This window comes from Malus sylvestris, chromosome 1, assembly GCF_916048215.2.
Source record: "Malus sylvestris chromosome 1, drMalSylv7.2, whole genome shotgun sequence".
Classification (NCBI taxonomy): domain Eukaryota; kingdom Viridiplantae; phylum Streptophyta; class Magnoliopsida; order Rosales; family Rosaceae; genus Malus; species Malus sylvestris.
In genome coordinates, this window is record NC_062260.1 from 1,143,352 (window position 1) to 1,158,904 (window position 15,553).

A 15,553-nucleotide genomic window follows, 5' to 3' on the forward strand; every position below is an offset into this window, starting at 1 on the left:
ATTATGCTGTTCATGTAGGGAACTTTTGAAGAATAATTTGGGTTGCCGATGCATTATCCATCCAATTCAATGACTTAAGGAAAATCTGAGGGTTAATTAGTGTTGTTCACGGTTAATCTGGGGCATTGAGGTTCATGGTTTATTGGAAAAGCAATTGGAAATCGATTTGTATGCAAGTGTGTCATGTGTGGAGAAGAACCCTCTAGCTAGCTTATCACCCATCCATTTACCCTAATTTCGTGCCAAAATCTGTTTAAGTCTTTCGTTTACTTGTTTTACTTCAAATTCGTCCAAAACCCAATCCCCTTTACTTTGTTAAGTCAAATTAGTTAAAATCTGTCCAAACTTGTGTTCTTAAGTATTTTGAGTCAAGTAAAAGCCAAATTTCGTCCAAATAACTCCCTAGAGTCTGTTTTAAGTCTATTTGATTGTTTTGTGCTGTTTTGAGTCTTTTTAGTTTGTTTTGAGTTCTTTGAGTCTAGTTAAGTGTTTTCAAGCCTAGTTTTATATTTTTGAGTCAGTTTTAAGTAGATTAGCAATCCCTCCTAATCCCTGATGCGAAATATATAAGCACACAAATTAAACCCTCTTTTTATCAATTGTAGCAAAGTATGTAAATAGGGATCGTTCTAGGCCGGGGATTAGGAGGGATTGCCAAATCACTTGAAACTGACTCAAAACGTAAAAACAAAGTTTAAAACACTAAACTAGACTCAAAGAATGCAAAACTAAACTATAAAACACCAAAACAAACCAAAAGACTCAAAACAGCAAATAAACACTCAAAACTGCCTTAAAAACACTTTCTAGGCAATTTTGAACACCTAACACTAAATTGGACGAAATTGGGTTATGACTTGACTCAAGACACCTAAAAACACAAACTAAATTGATTTCTAACTAATCTAACACTTCAAAATAAATGGGGATTGAGTTTTGACGAAAATTGAAAACAAGAACAAACTTTGTAAATTGATCAGATTCCAAAACGAATTTGATAAAAGTGAATGGATGGAAAGCTAGCTAAGGGGTTCTTCTCCACACATGTCACACTTGCATACAAAACGATTTCCAATTGCTTCTCAATAAACCATGAATTCCCAACGCCCCAAATTAACCGTGAATTGCACTAATTAACCCTCAGATTTTCCTAAAGTTATCGAATTGGATGAATTGCATACGACAACCCAAAGCATTCCTCACAAGTTCCCTGCATGAATTGCATAACAAAGATACAAGCAAAGATCATTAAGTTCTATGAAAATCATAAGCATTGGCGAGGCACTCGTTACTATGAATTGCACAAAACTTTTGCCAAGAATTTACTTGACACGATTGTGATCAACAACCTTTACTACTTTTGAATATAAGTTCATAACGATTAGGTGAAATTCCCTTATATCCTAGCATCAAACTTATGCATGAAAATTAAGCGTGCACTCTCAACCAACACATACAAATCAGTTTTAATTCATGTAGATAAGTAAATTGAATTCACAACTTATGAAACGCAATTGAAAGTAATCAAATCATATAGCAAGCATAAACATGGTTTCGAATCCAGGGGGGGTTTAGTTCCTCATACGTACAAAAGAAAGAGTATAGAATTTAAACATTGAAATCAAAAGAAAGAAAACACCTAAACGCTCCAACGATCCTAACTTGAATGGCATGCACATCCAAGGCTTCTCCTCCTTCCTCTTTGCTGCGGCACAAGGTTTTGGGGATAGGTTTGGATGGTATTTGTATGGAGGAATGGATGGGAAATGGTATGGTGGTGTTTAGGATGGATGGGGGGTGTGGCAAAAGAGAGAAAGATGGCTGAAAATGTGTTTGTGACGTAGTGTATGAATATGTAGATGGGTTTGGCTAAAAGAATGGATGGAGAATGGGTGGTGTGGCTGATTGTGTTTTTGATGTAGTGTCCTCTGTAGTGTTCTTCCCTTCACTCCCTATTTATAGAAGCTCCAAAGCAAAGAATCACTCAAGTGGCTTCAATAAACAATACAAACAAAGACCAAAATGATGCAAAAACAGCTAGTTCACATGCTCTTTTATCATTGTGTCTTGCCTTTAACAAAAGGCAATCATTCCTCTTTTGCTAATTCAACTCCTTTGTAGCTGTCCATGTGCCTTCATTCTTCAATTTCTGATGCATTTGCCTTGTATTCCATCCCTTTTCCACATGTACTAGCTGTTAGACAACTTTCACACACATGTTTTGCATCATTTCATCTTGCAAACATCAACTTTCGGCCACTTTACACCTCTACTGCTATGCATCATTTCAGCTTGCAATTATGTTTGTAGTTGCTGAAAATGTGAATACATCTTGTAAAGCAATCCAACAAATGGCATCTTTCACTTCTTTTCTTTTCAAATTGTTCCTTAAGTGTATGTATCTGCACACTTCCACACTTCAACTTCATTATTCAGATTTTTGCATGTGTTGAAACCCTTTTTAAAACACCAAAAACGTCCATCCCACTTGCTCCATATGCATGCAATCCATTTTGGCCCAAAATTGCTCCAAATTGCACCAAAATGCACTTTCTTTCCAACTTTGTTATTAGGACCTACAAACACACGAAAATAGCTTAAAACACTCTTATAAGCAATAACTAACTAAGTAAATGCAAGAAAACATGTTAACTAAGTTGCATAAATATGCTCCTATCAAATTCCCCCACACTTAGCTTTTGCTAGTCCTCGAGCAAAACGAAACAAACAAACAAAACAAAGTAAACAAAACACATTCTAATCCTTCCAACATTTGCCTCAAGGATTTCCAATGCACATGACATGTTAAAAATCATTATTCCCACATATTTTAGTTATCTTCACACTTGAGCACATACTTAATCATAGTCACCATTTACTAGTTCTCATTTAACCAATTAAAATGATGTTTTGAATGTAGTAACATGCCTTAGAGAATTTGCTCAATTCCTTACAAGATACTCTCTATTTTCACACATTTTCTGACTACACAGTACACTAGTTATATGTGAGAAGATTGATGTAAACATGAAAACGAACACTCACATATATGTGTTACAAAGAAAGCAATTTCTGGAGTTATTAAGCATGTTTAGATATGATCTCATGAATGGAATGCTACTACTTAGATGTGAGAACCAGTGACACCATATGCTCAAACCAAATTCAAACTCCACAAATTGAAACACATAACACTCAAGATAGAAGTCAAGGGTTGTAACGAGGCTTGGGGTAATGGTTAACGAAGGAAAGATAAGGATAACAAACGTTCCTAAGGCAATAGCAAGCAAAGTAATGAAATCGAAACTTAGAATTCACTTTAGAATGCAGAAATCAACTTTTAACACAAAGGGAAGATTTGAGCAAAACTTAGGGCCGAATTCAATGTTTTGGACCCTTTCTTCTACAAACAACACTTCAGAACTCTTTTTCATACATTTTCACAACTTTTTTTTTTCCGACCCGTGCCTTATTAAGGACTTTGGCACACACACACACACAAGAATTACTTCCCCCACACTTGTTTTCTGCAATACATTAATCAAAAGGAATTCAATTTGAGTCATGTTTTACTATGCTTCAAGAACAAGGGTATGGATGGTCCTAATCTAGGCTAGGTGAGGATAGTGTGGGTTAACAAAGAACATAGGCTGAACAAGGCTCAACGGGGTTAAACTTAAACATATAATGAATGGGATAGGCTTTTTGGCTCTCGGCTCATTGATAGGAGCATATTTATGCGACTTACTTGGCTTGTTCTCGTGCATTTACGTTGTGTTTCCTTAGTTATTTTAGTGTTTAAAGTCACTTTTGTGTGTTTTCAGATTCCAAAGCCGAAGTGTGCAAAATGATGTAATTTGGAGCCTTTTGGAGCAAAAGGAATGGATGAATTGAAGACTTGAAGAAATTAGGATTCCTAATCGACGAAGGATTCCTAATCAATGAAGGATTCCTAATTGAAGATGGATTCCTAATCACATGAGGATTCCTAGAAGAACAAGGATTCCTACTCCAACAAGGATTCCTACTTGAAGTAGGAAAGTTAAGCCAAGGTTTCCTATTTTGGTTTGACCTTTCCTAATTCTAAAAGTACTCATGTTCCAGCCACTTTGAGGACTACACGTGCATTTGAGGACACAAAACAAAGGCCCTAGAACTCTTAGGGACCTTTGCCGCATCTTTCCCAATCCTCCATCCCCTTGCCGTGCAAGGGATCCACTTCCCCTTCAGTTTTAGGACATCAAACCTTTCCCTAAACCTTTCCCACATCACAGCCGCAATCCCTTGACCTTTCCTCTTCCTTGCCGTGCAAGGGAGAGTGATTCTTCCCTATTTTCTAAATTAAAACACTTTCCTTTTGTGTTTCATACCCTAGCCTACACCTTTTAGCTAATTTCCCTTAAGTTTATGATTTTGTTTCCTAATTCTAGAAGCCTTAGACTTAATTTCTGTTTGCCTAATTAACCTAGGGTTTTAATTTCCTAAATCCCTTTAAATAAACATCTTTGTGCAGCCACAAACATTCCCATTCATCCAGAAAATAACCATTCACGCCAGAAACCAATCTCCATCTTCAACCGCACCATTCTACCACCATTCACCCAATTTTCTACCACAAATCATCCCTAGCCGCACCACCCATCAACCCTAAACACTTCCATACGTCCCCCATCCATTCTACATCATTCAATAACCCAAAAACCTAGCCATAGTCCATGTGCCGCAGCAAAGGAGAGGAAGAAGAAGTACTTGAAGATTCTAGGCGTTCAACATCGAATCGTTGGAATATTTAGGTGTTCTCTTTCTTATATTTACAATGTATGAATCTGTTTTCCTTTGTTTTGTGAACATGAGGAACTAAGCCTTTTGGCTAGGGGGTTATTCAATACCATGATTATGCTTGCAAGATGAATTGATTACGTCTAATTGTTATTTCATGAATTGTGAATGCAATTTGCTTAACCGTTTGATTGATGACTTATTTTTGTGTGTTAATTAAGGTGGCCAACTTAGTTTTCATACAGGAATTTGAAGCTAAAACATAGGGAAGTTTCACCTAATAGTTACAACTTTATGTTTGCAAGTAGTGGAGGTCGTGTTGGAAATATGCCCTGAAAGTCAATCTTTGGAAGAAATCTTTCAGGACAAATGAATGGATGTATGGATGAATCTTATACATCAAATGGCAAAGACACGAATTAGGACTATCTCAATAAACGATATATGTCCTAAATAGTGTATCCATGGACAATGGATCGATTGAAGAAGCAATCTAATGATGTTAGACTACAGAGACCTTCTTCACATAACCAGATGTCCAAAAGGTTCCTGGTCATTGGATTGTCGGAGGGATACTGACAATGCGTAGACTGGTACATACTGTGTCCGCTTCAATTGGAAGGATGGAAAGTCTCATCCCATTCGTGTTGTGACACTAAGACAAGTATGTAGGTGCTCATTAAGGGAATGAGTTCACTGAACACAATCGAACGAGAGTACTTGCATGGAGGTCTACTCACATGTCAAGCAAGTAACTCTAATGGTTGGAATAATGTAAGTAGTCCTTTGACCTGAGGCATCGTCGTTGTCTTGTGCTTAAGTACTCAATCTTTGATTATGTCAAACGTCACTCTATCAGAATGTCAACGGCATAGTTGGGGTTAAGCCACTTAGTCATGAAGGCAAGTGTATGCGCAACAAGGAATCTTTAATCCTCGATAAGAGAGGAAGAATACTCTAAGATATGATTCGGGAATCTTCGGCCGAAGTATCGAGCGTAATAAAGGAAAGCGTTCCTATACGACTCAATTGAATCATATAAGAAGGAATAATCACATTAGGGGTTTGACATAATATATCCATACCCTAGTAATGTGATTGAGAGTATTGTGTTAGAAAAGGATTGAATTACATTGTAATTCCAACTGACTAGGTTCTTCGAATAAACTTCTACATTAGCTTGGGTAGCTATGACATATGGTTAGATGTCACTCATAGCTTGTGAGTTCTTCTAGATGATTAAATATAGTCGTCAAAGAAGAAAGGTGAATTAAAATGAAGTTTTAATTCACTAAGTGATTGAATTAAATATAAGCAATTGGATTGATGCCAATCACCTCACTGCCTTGCTAATTAGAACCTAAAAGATTGTTCACCAAAACAATATTGTGTGTAACTAATGGATGATGGAAACAATTAATTGGATTAATTATGTGTTGTGATTAATTTAGAAAAGTCTAAAGAAATCATAAAAGCGATAAAGATCGTTTTGGGCTTGAAGAAACGTTCGGGTTTAATTGGGCCCATTGGGCCTAAACCCATTGGGCTTTAATTCAAGCATTGGACGACTTGAAATAAATGAAAGCCCAAAGCCCAAACAACACAAAGAGGGCCGGCCATATTATGTGGGGAAGGAGAGATATTTATTCAAGTGTTGACTAGGTTTTCTTTTGTCTATATAAGGAACTTTATAGAGATAAAGTTCATAAGGGTTTTTGTGAGTTTTGAACAACAAAAGAGGCAAAAGAAAATAGCTCTCTTGAACCACAAAGGCCGGCCACCATAGGGGGTTTTTACTAACATATCTTACACCCCTTTGGTCATTCCTTCATCCTTCTCACTACACTAGTGGGTGAGGATCTTTAGAGGTTTCCTACTTTGGAAACTTGAAGAGAACCTAGGAGCACTCATTCTAACAAAGTGGAGGAGGCAAGGAGGGAAGCTAGGCTCAAGGATTTCAAGGAGCAAAGGACTTGGAGGTGGTCCATCCTTGGTCTCAAGTCTAGATCAAGAGGTATAAGACTAACCTTCACTTTGTTCTTGATTCTTTAAATTGTTTTGATGCATTATATATAAACCTATGAACCTTGAAGGGGATTTGCATGACTATAGCTTTGATAATATGTTATAAATGCTTCCGCTGCTTTCGTATATTAAATTTGATTTGAATATGCATGATAGTCATTTAGAAATCCCATACTAGAATCTCATAGTTTTCCCTTCAAGTGGTATCAGAGCCAAAGGTTTATGTATAATGTGTCCTTTTGGATTTTATGCATATGGGTATTAATGTTATGTATGACATATTATTGTTTCATTCAAAGCATGTTTATCTTTTGCTTTTCAATAGTTGAAAAATGTTAGTCAAAAGTTGAAAAAGATATGTATGCAAAAGTGTTTTGTATGCATGAATGAAAAATGAGTTTAAGACTAGTATGACATATTATTTCTTCATTTAAAAGTATGTTTATCTTTTGTTTTTCAATGGTTGAAAAATATAAATCAAGAGTTGAAAAAGATGTCCATGTAAAAGATGTTTTGTATGCATGAATGAAGAATAAGTCATGAACAAAATTTGGGGTTTTTTTTGTTCTTTGTGGTTGGCACGGTTTTGGGGGTGGTTTTGGGTTGTGTTTGTGTTTTATTGTAAACCACTCACACATCCTTTTAAAGCTAGGAAAAAGAGTTCTTGTCACTTTTGTTTTTGGGTTTGAAAAATCACCAAGAATGTACAAATCTTGAAATTATGTTCATGGTTTTGTTCTTGGTGTTCATAGTTTGGTTTTGGGTGAAAATGTTTTAGTTGGTTTTCATGCATGGTTTCATGGTTTTGGGTGATGTTCTTACCATCCATAACCATATTAAAACCTTTTAAAACCCTAGACTTGTCTAGGATATTTCCATCACTTTTTCATTAAAACCATTTAATGCTAAAACCAAGTGACAAGCAAATTTGGATTTTTCTTCTTTGCATTGAATTAAAGCTTGATGGGTGAGACTTCCCATCCCCCTTAATGTGGCCGGCCACCCTAGTGGATTTATCCACTTGGGGGGTCTTTTGTAATCTTTGAAAAGTTGATATTTTATACTTTTGAGTATTTACGTTTTTACCCCTAACTTTTCATATTTACATTTAGGCCCCTACTAACTAGAAAGTTAAAATATTTGATTTTAATTTTGTTAGTTGTTTAAACTCATAACATTATTATGCCCATATGCACTAAATCTAAATGTTTATGTTGCATTCCTTTATGATTATTTAAATGTGTTTAAGTAGTTATGAAATGGATGACTTTGGACTTATGCCTTAAACGATAATTGAGCTATATGATAAGGCGCTAAAATCAAATTGTTTGAACCTTGGGAATGCGTTTTAATTACTGTTTAATTGGACTTTGTCACGTTTGACGTTAATCTTTCTCTCCCCTTTTAGTATATGTAATTTATAGGAATTTGTACAAATCGGTTTGTAATTCTTATTACTTCTTAATCTCTATTCGTTAGTGGATTCCCTCTAGTGCTAGACTAGAGTTTCTTTAACTATTGGTAAAGGAGACATAACGAAAAGAGGGTTTTTGTCACAGCCCGTCCCAAAGTTTTACACTCGTGATTGTAAATTGACGGAATTGCCCTTAAACGTGATTAAGATATGTGAATTATATATTGGTGAAATATATGTTCCTAAGTTATTTGGAGATGGAATTTTGTGATTTGGGGTTAGGTAGGACCACACACCTCAAATCCCTCCCTATTTCCCGTACCCTGTCTCTCTCTATCCTCCCTCACAATCTCTCATTCTCTGTCTCTCTCCCTCTCCTTCGAACTCACACGGACCACCACAAAACCACCCTAAACTTCTACCAACGACGGAGTTAAGACCACCATCGAACTCCTGGAACCTCCACGATCACGTAGACACCATTTTCAGGTAAGGAATCCTTCGTTTTCGCGTTGAAAACTCGAGGTCCGAGTTTGGCACTATTCATGAACTTTTTGTTGGTTGATTTTTAGGACAATCCAAGCTCATAGTGAGCTTAGTGAGGTCCCAAGGAAGCTCGGAGTGCTTCGTTGGAAGTTTTTGGTCGAAAGAACACGGAGATCGACAAGTTCAAAGTTTGGCCGGAGCTTTCGAGGCTTTTTCCAGCGAATCCCCGGCGAGTTAGGAGTCGAGGTAGGTATCCATCTCTTCATCTCGTCAAGTACTACAACTTTCCTTTTTGTTTCACTCAATTTCGTTGAGTATTGAAGATGTTATACTCATTTGAATCTTACCCAGTTTCCGGCGACCTCCGAGGATTTCGAGGAAGTTTCCTGCCAAACCACGGCGAACTAGGTGTTGTGCAAGGTACCATTCTCTTTGTCTCTTCAAGGGCTACAACTTTCGTTTTTGAATCACTTGATTTCGTTGAGAAATGACAAAGTTATGGCAATTTGAAAAACTGCCCAGAAAACGGCCGCCGGAAAAACCAGTCCGGCGACCCAAGGAAGAAGAAGGTGCGCGTGGGGGCGCGTGGACCCGTGCCTTCCTTGGCGCGTGGGGGCGCGTGCTAGAGTAAAAAATTATTTTAAAAATATGTCGACGTCCGTGACGTCGAGTAGATCACTGTGGTATATTCATATACCCAAATTGAGCACCGTATGAGAAAGTTATTAAGGATTGTTGGTTAGGTGTTCGAATAACGTTTTATAGTTTTCGCATTAGGTGAAAATGTGAATTGACGATCCGACCGTTGGATCGTTACCAAACTTTGATACGTTGTAATACGTAATATTTGAGGATTATAGGAACTTACAGATTGGGAATCCGATTTGCGGATCTTCCGAAATTGGAGTTGTAAGTCCATAATATAGAATGTTAACCGTCACCTAGTTTTGTTAATTGACGGAGATCCGACCGTTGGATGGTAATGAAATTTTAGGAGGTTATCCTAGAGATATATTGTGGACCTCTGGAAGTTATGGATTTAAAATCTGAGTGGTGGATCTTCCGGATCGAACTACGTAGTGACGTATTTTATATAAGTTATATATTCTATCGATATGAATTCTAAGGTTGGAATTGATTATTGTTTTAGGCGCCGATCGTCATGACGCCTTGGTGTATTGTGCTAGGGAGTTGTAGGGCGAACTCCAGGTGAGTGGGCAGTTTTGTTTTCCGTATATATATACACTTGACGTTTTCCCAGAAATTGAAATTTAATAAAAGTATGCTTTAAATGCAATGTATAAAATGATATGAAAAGTATATTGAAATGTGAATTGAGATGCCATGCATAAAAGTATATGAAAAGTATATAGAAATGTGAATCGAATTGCCATGCATGAAATGATATGAAAAGTATGAATTGAGATATAATGCATATGAATGAATGGTGCGGCGGACGCACAGGTGAGTATCAGGTGAGTATTTAATTACTGTTATGATGATGTTGATGTATATTGAGCTCAAATCCTGCACCATGGTTCAGTGCTTATAGTATTCACCGCATCGCACGCTCGCCTTGGATCCAAGTAGATGCTGGTCGCACAGTCCACGCGGAGTGGGTGCGACGGGCCAGTCGAAGAGTGTTAGTGAGATTTCGACTGGTGGGTGACCTTAGATTATGTGCACAGATGATTGATGAGAGAAGCACTAGAGCGTAATATTAACCATTAAGTCGTACAGACTACATTAGGTGGTTCCGACTTATGTGCAGAAGGCCGGACAGGTCACAGAGGTGACTCCGGCAGAGTGAGAGTGATAGATTTTGAGCTCTAGGTTCAACCGTACAGGGCTATTAGAGGGCCTCCGGTTGATTTCTTTCTTGCACCTGATATGATTATTGTTGATGCATTCATACTTAACTGTTGAATTTAGACATGGCATGGCATAACTGATATGAAAAATGTTGAAAAAGTGAATTGAAGTTTTGAGATTATATATGTATATTTATATTTTACATTTCTGGGAAAGTATACAAGTTTTACGGAGAGGGGTTACAATGTTTTGAGAAAAGTTGGATTTGAAAAGATTTGTTTTACTGACCCACTCAATTTTGGTTTTGCGCCCCTCCAGGTTAAAGAATAGCTGAGGTGTGGTGGCTACGAGGAATTCAGTGGGGTTCTGACAGAATGGACCAAATTAGGACGCACCTTCGGGTGTATTAACTTTGAAGTTGTATAATTAAAGCTTCCGTACTGTACAAATGGTTACGTCACTCTCACGTGACGGCCAGCATGCCCTCCTTCGGGATGGGGTGTGTCAGTTTTGACATGAGATTAAAGACTAAAAGGGTCCAATGCCCAAATTAGCAATGAATGATTGTCTTTCATTTCTAATGGCTCAATGAAAATGGTTTTAATTGGATTGATAAGCACGTAATTAAATTGACACAACCTCCCCGAGTTTATATTCAACAATGATGGCTCGTTGTTGCAATAACCTAATAAGTCCATAGTCATCCAAGAGCCTAAGATAACTATAAAGTCCAATTTCAAAGGAATGCAAAAACCTTAGTAGTAGTAGTTACTTCCAATATTTGAAAAATTCGTTTTTCATATTGATTTGTTTTCTTCAAAACAAATAGTGGGAGTATCATACGCTACTAGACCTATAATGAATCTAATTAGTAGTTATATATATCTCCAATATTTTGAAAAATGTTTTGATATTGATTTGTTTTATGAAAACGAATAGTGGGGATATCATATGCTACTAATTTCATTAACTTTGGACAAATAGTTGTAATAGGACATTATTTATTTGATTGTGATTAAATAAATAAAATTGATGAGACCTTAAAATCCCTCAACCAAACAAATATTAAGTTGAAAGCGTAAGAGTGCTTAGAACACTTTTTCGTGGCCTTCCACCGTGGTAGGCTCTAAGCGTTTATGACTTGTACACTGATAGGAGCATATTTATGCGCCTTAGTTAGCTAGTTCTTATGCATTTCCATGTTGTTTTCTTAGTTAACGTAATCTTTTAAGCTAGTTTTATGTGTTTTCAGGTTTTAAGGCCAAAGGATGCAAGAAGATGCATTTTGGAGCTTTTTGGAGCAAAATTGGGCTTGGAATGATTATCACATAATTGGAGCCAAGGTTTGGACGAATTTGAAGACTTGAAGATGATGATTCCTACTTGAACAAGGTTTCCTAGTTGAAGTAGGAAAGTGCTTACATGAAGGAGGATTCCTAATCGACGAAGGATTCCTAATCAACGAAGGATTCCTAATTGAAGATGGATTCCTAATCACATGAGGATTCCTAGAAGAACAAGGATTCCTACTCCAACAAGGATTCCTACTTGAAGTAGGAAAGTTCAGCCAAGGTTTCCTACTTTGGTTTGATTTTTCCTAATTGTCCCTAAAAGTTCCAGCAATTATGAAGACTTTCTAAGCATTCTAGGACACAAAACAAAAGCCTAGAACCCTTTTGAACCCTTGCCGCACCCCCCCTTTGCATTTCCTCTTCCTTATTTCCTATTTTTATGCTTTAGAACACCTTCCTTTTGTGTTTTAAACCCTAGCCGAATTTCCCTTGCCCTTTCCTTTAATTTTCTGATTTATTTCCTAATTTCTGATTTCCTAATCAACCTAGGGTTTTAATTTCTGTTTTCCATTAAATAAACCTCCTTGTTGCAGCCACAAAACATTCCACACACATCCATACAACTCCATTCACGCCCAAAACCTGTCCTCACCCTTGCCGTGCCCATTCTTCACCCAAATCCATATTTTCTGAACCCAAACCCCCCTAGCCATGCCATACACCCATCCTAGACATTTTTCCACTATTCTACCTCATCCAAAACCATCCCAAACCATCTCCATACCTGGTGCCGCAACAAGAAGGAAGAAGGAGTGCTCTTGAATGTGCTTGCTAGTCTATTGCAGATTGCTGGAACTTTTAGGTGTAATCTTTCTTATGTTTTCAATGTTTCAATTCAATAAACTTTGTGTTGTGAGTATGAGGAACCAAACCCCTTAGTTGGGGGGGTGATTCGAAACCATGTACATGCTTGCAATATGATTTGATTACATTCAATTGTTATTTCATAAGTTGTGGATTTAATTCGTTCATCTACTTGATTGATAACTTATTTGTGTATGTTGATTGAGAGTGCACGCTTAGTTTTCATGCATGAATATGATGCTATATTATGAGGGAGTTTCACCTAATAGTTACAATCTTATAATCACAAGTAGTGAAGGTCGCTTGAAAACGATCGCGTTGAATGAATTCTTGGCACTAGTTTCATGCTCATCATAGTAACGAATGCCTCGTCAACACTTATAGTTCTCATTGTGCTTCATGATTCTTGATTGTATCTTTATTGTGCTCATCACGTAAGGAACCTTTGAGGAATGCTTTGAATTGTTGTATGCGTTTTCCCATCCAATTCATTAACTTAAGGAGAACTTGAAGGTTAATTTAAGCGTATCTAATTAACTTGGGGTGTTGAGTTTCATAATTTATTGGAAGAACAACTGAAAATCATTTTGTTTGCAAGTGTGACATGTGTGGAGAAGAGCCTCCTAACTAGCCTTTTATCCATCATTTTCATCCAAAAACGTTTTACAATCTGTTTTGTTTTAAAGTTTCTGTTTTGTTTTCAATTTTCGTCCAAAACAAATCCCCCTTTATTTTGAAGTCTTAGATTAGTTAGAAGGTGTTTTGATTTGTGTTTCTAAGTGTTTTGATTCAAGTTTTCACCCAAATTCGTCCAAGTTCTTGTTAGGTTTTCAAAACTGCCCAGAAAGTGGTTTTTAGGCAGTTTTGAGTCATTAGGTTGCTGTTTTGAGTTTTAGGTTTGTTTAAGTGTTTTAACCTTTAGTTTTGCATTCTTTGAGCCTAGTTTAGTGTTTTAAACTTTGTTTTTGAGTTTTTAAGTCAGTTTCCAAGTGTTTAGCAATCCCTCCTAATCCCCGGTCCAGAACGATCCCTACTTACATACTTTACTACAATTGTCAAAAGAGGGTTTAATTTGTGTGTTAGTTTATAACGCATCAAATTTTTGGCGCCGTTGCCGGGGATTAGCAATTTTGCTAATCCCTTGGATTGTTTTTGTTTCTTTTATTTTACTTTGCTTCAGATTTTGTTAAGTTTCTGACCTATTTTGTTTCTTGTTTCTTAGGTACTAGTTTATGACTAGAAGTTCTCAAAAGGTTCGTGAGAACATCTTGGACTTTGACGACGACTTTGAGAGGAATTTGAGAAGAGCTAGAAATCAACAAGAGCCCATTCCCGAACCTAACCTTGAAGAAGAAGTCCTAGAAGAGGAGGAGGAGCCCACGACACAAGTGGGTGAAGAGGATCAAGGCATGGCGGTGGACAACTGTACACTCAAAGAGCTCTCGGCCTCGGGATTGGATAATGCCGCACCCTTGTGCATCCAGTACCCCACGGCTGCCCAAGGTAAGACGGAAGAATTTGAATTAAAGTCAAGTTTGCTTCATCATATTCCTAAATACCATGGCTTGTCCATGGAAGATCCTAACAAACATTTGAAAGAATTTGAAGTAGTTTGTTCTAGTATGACTCCTGTTAACGTTGACGGAAGTATTTTGAAGATGAAGGCTTTTCCATTCTCTTTGATGGATAAAGCCAAGGATTGGTTATACGAGTTAGCTCCCGGCACTGTCACTTCTTGGGACAGTATGAAGAGAGCGTTCTTGGAGAAGTTCTTTCCAACTTCTCGCATCATCCTCCTACGCAAAAAGATAAGCGGAATTCAGCAAGAAGAAGGTGAGACTTTTCCTACATATTATGAACGATTTAAATCACTTGTTGCTTCTTGTCCACAGCATCAGATGAAGGAGGAGTTGCTTTTGCAATACTTCTACGAGGGTCTCCTACCTCTAAAACGTCAAATGATTGATGCTTCGGCGGGGGGAGCATTGGTGGACAAAACACCCATGGCTGCCAAGATCTTGATCTCTAATCGAGCATTGAACGCTCAACAATTTGAGGGAGTAGGCCAAAAGGGCCCCCACGGCACCAAGTACATGAGGTAAGTACAACTTCCAATCTTCATTCACAATTGGCTAATCTTACTTCTCTTGTGTCTCAGATAGCCGAGGGCATGAAGATGCAAGGACCAATTGTATGTGGCGTATGTTCCATCCAAGGACATGTCTTTGAAAAGTGTCCACAGTTGATTGAAAATGGTGGATGGGAAAGCGCCCATGCAATTGGGTTTCAAGGTCAAAACCAACCAAGGAACGATCCATATTCAAACACATATAATCCCGGTTGGAGAGACCACCCAAATTTCAAGTGGAGGGAGCCCCAACAACCTCAAAACCAAGGAGGCTTTAGGCAACAACCCCCAGGGTTCTTTCCCAAAACCTACGGCCCACCCCAAAATCAAGCCCAATCCGGCCCAAGTGCCTCAGGTCCGTCTCTTGACAATGATGCACTTCTTAAGATACTAACTAAGTTGTCTAATGGGCAGGAAGATCAAGCTAAGGCTATGCAAAACCAAGACAAAAGGGTGGATCAACTTGAGAAACAAATTGGGCAGATTGCAGAGTTTGTTGGGTAGTTTAGAGAACAAGGAAAGCTTCCTAGTTCAACCATTGCGAATCCAAAATAAGGCTTTGAAACCGCAAATGCAATCATGCTAAGGAATGGAAAAGAAGTTGGGGCAGGCCCTACACCACCAAAATCAGGTCCCAAAGAGGATGAAACGTTGAAATCTGAAGAGGAGACACCAAGTCCACTCACGGAAAAGGTAGCACCACCTTTGCCGCAAGCACCCATGGCCCCTAAGCCATCCAATCCGTCCACCCTA

General features: G+C 37.9%; 2 long non-coding RNA genes across 2 annotated transcripts in view; one reads left to right on the forward strand and one right to left on the reverse strand.

Annotated features, from left to right (window-relative positions):
• Window positions 1–1,734: 1,734 nt before the first annotated feature.
• The window catches only part of LOC126621225 (uncharacterized), a 43,669-nt gene continuing 29,850 nt past the window's right edge, over window positions 1,735–15,553 (reverse strand). The window contains exon 6 of the long non-coding RNA XR_007622854.1: window positions 1,735–2,576. This is a non-coding gene — a long non-coding RNA (uncharacterized LOC126621225). The remainder of the gene's footprint in view (window positions 2,577–15,553) is intronic.
• On the forward strand, window positions 8,361–11,041 carry LOC126621218 (uncharacterized). The gene is made up of 4 exons (XR_007622852.1): window positions 8,361–8,707; window positions 8,791–8,950; window positions 9,056–9,913; window positions 10,835–11,041. It is a non-coding gene; the product is annotated as an uncharacterized LOC126621218 (long non-coding RNA).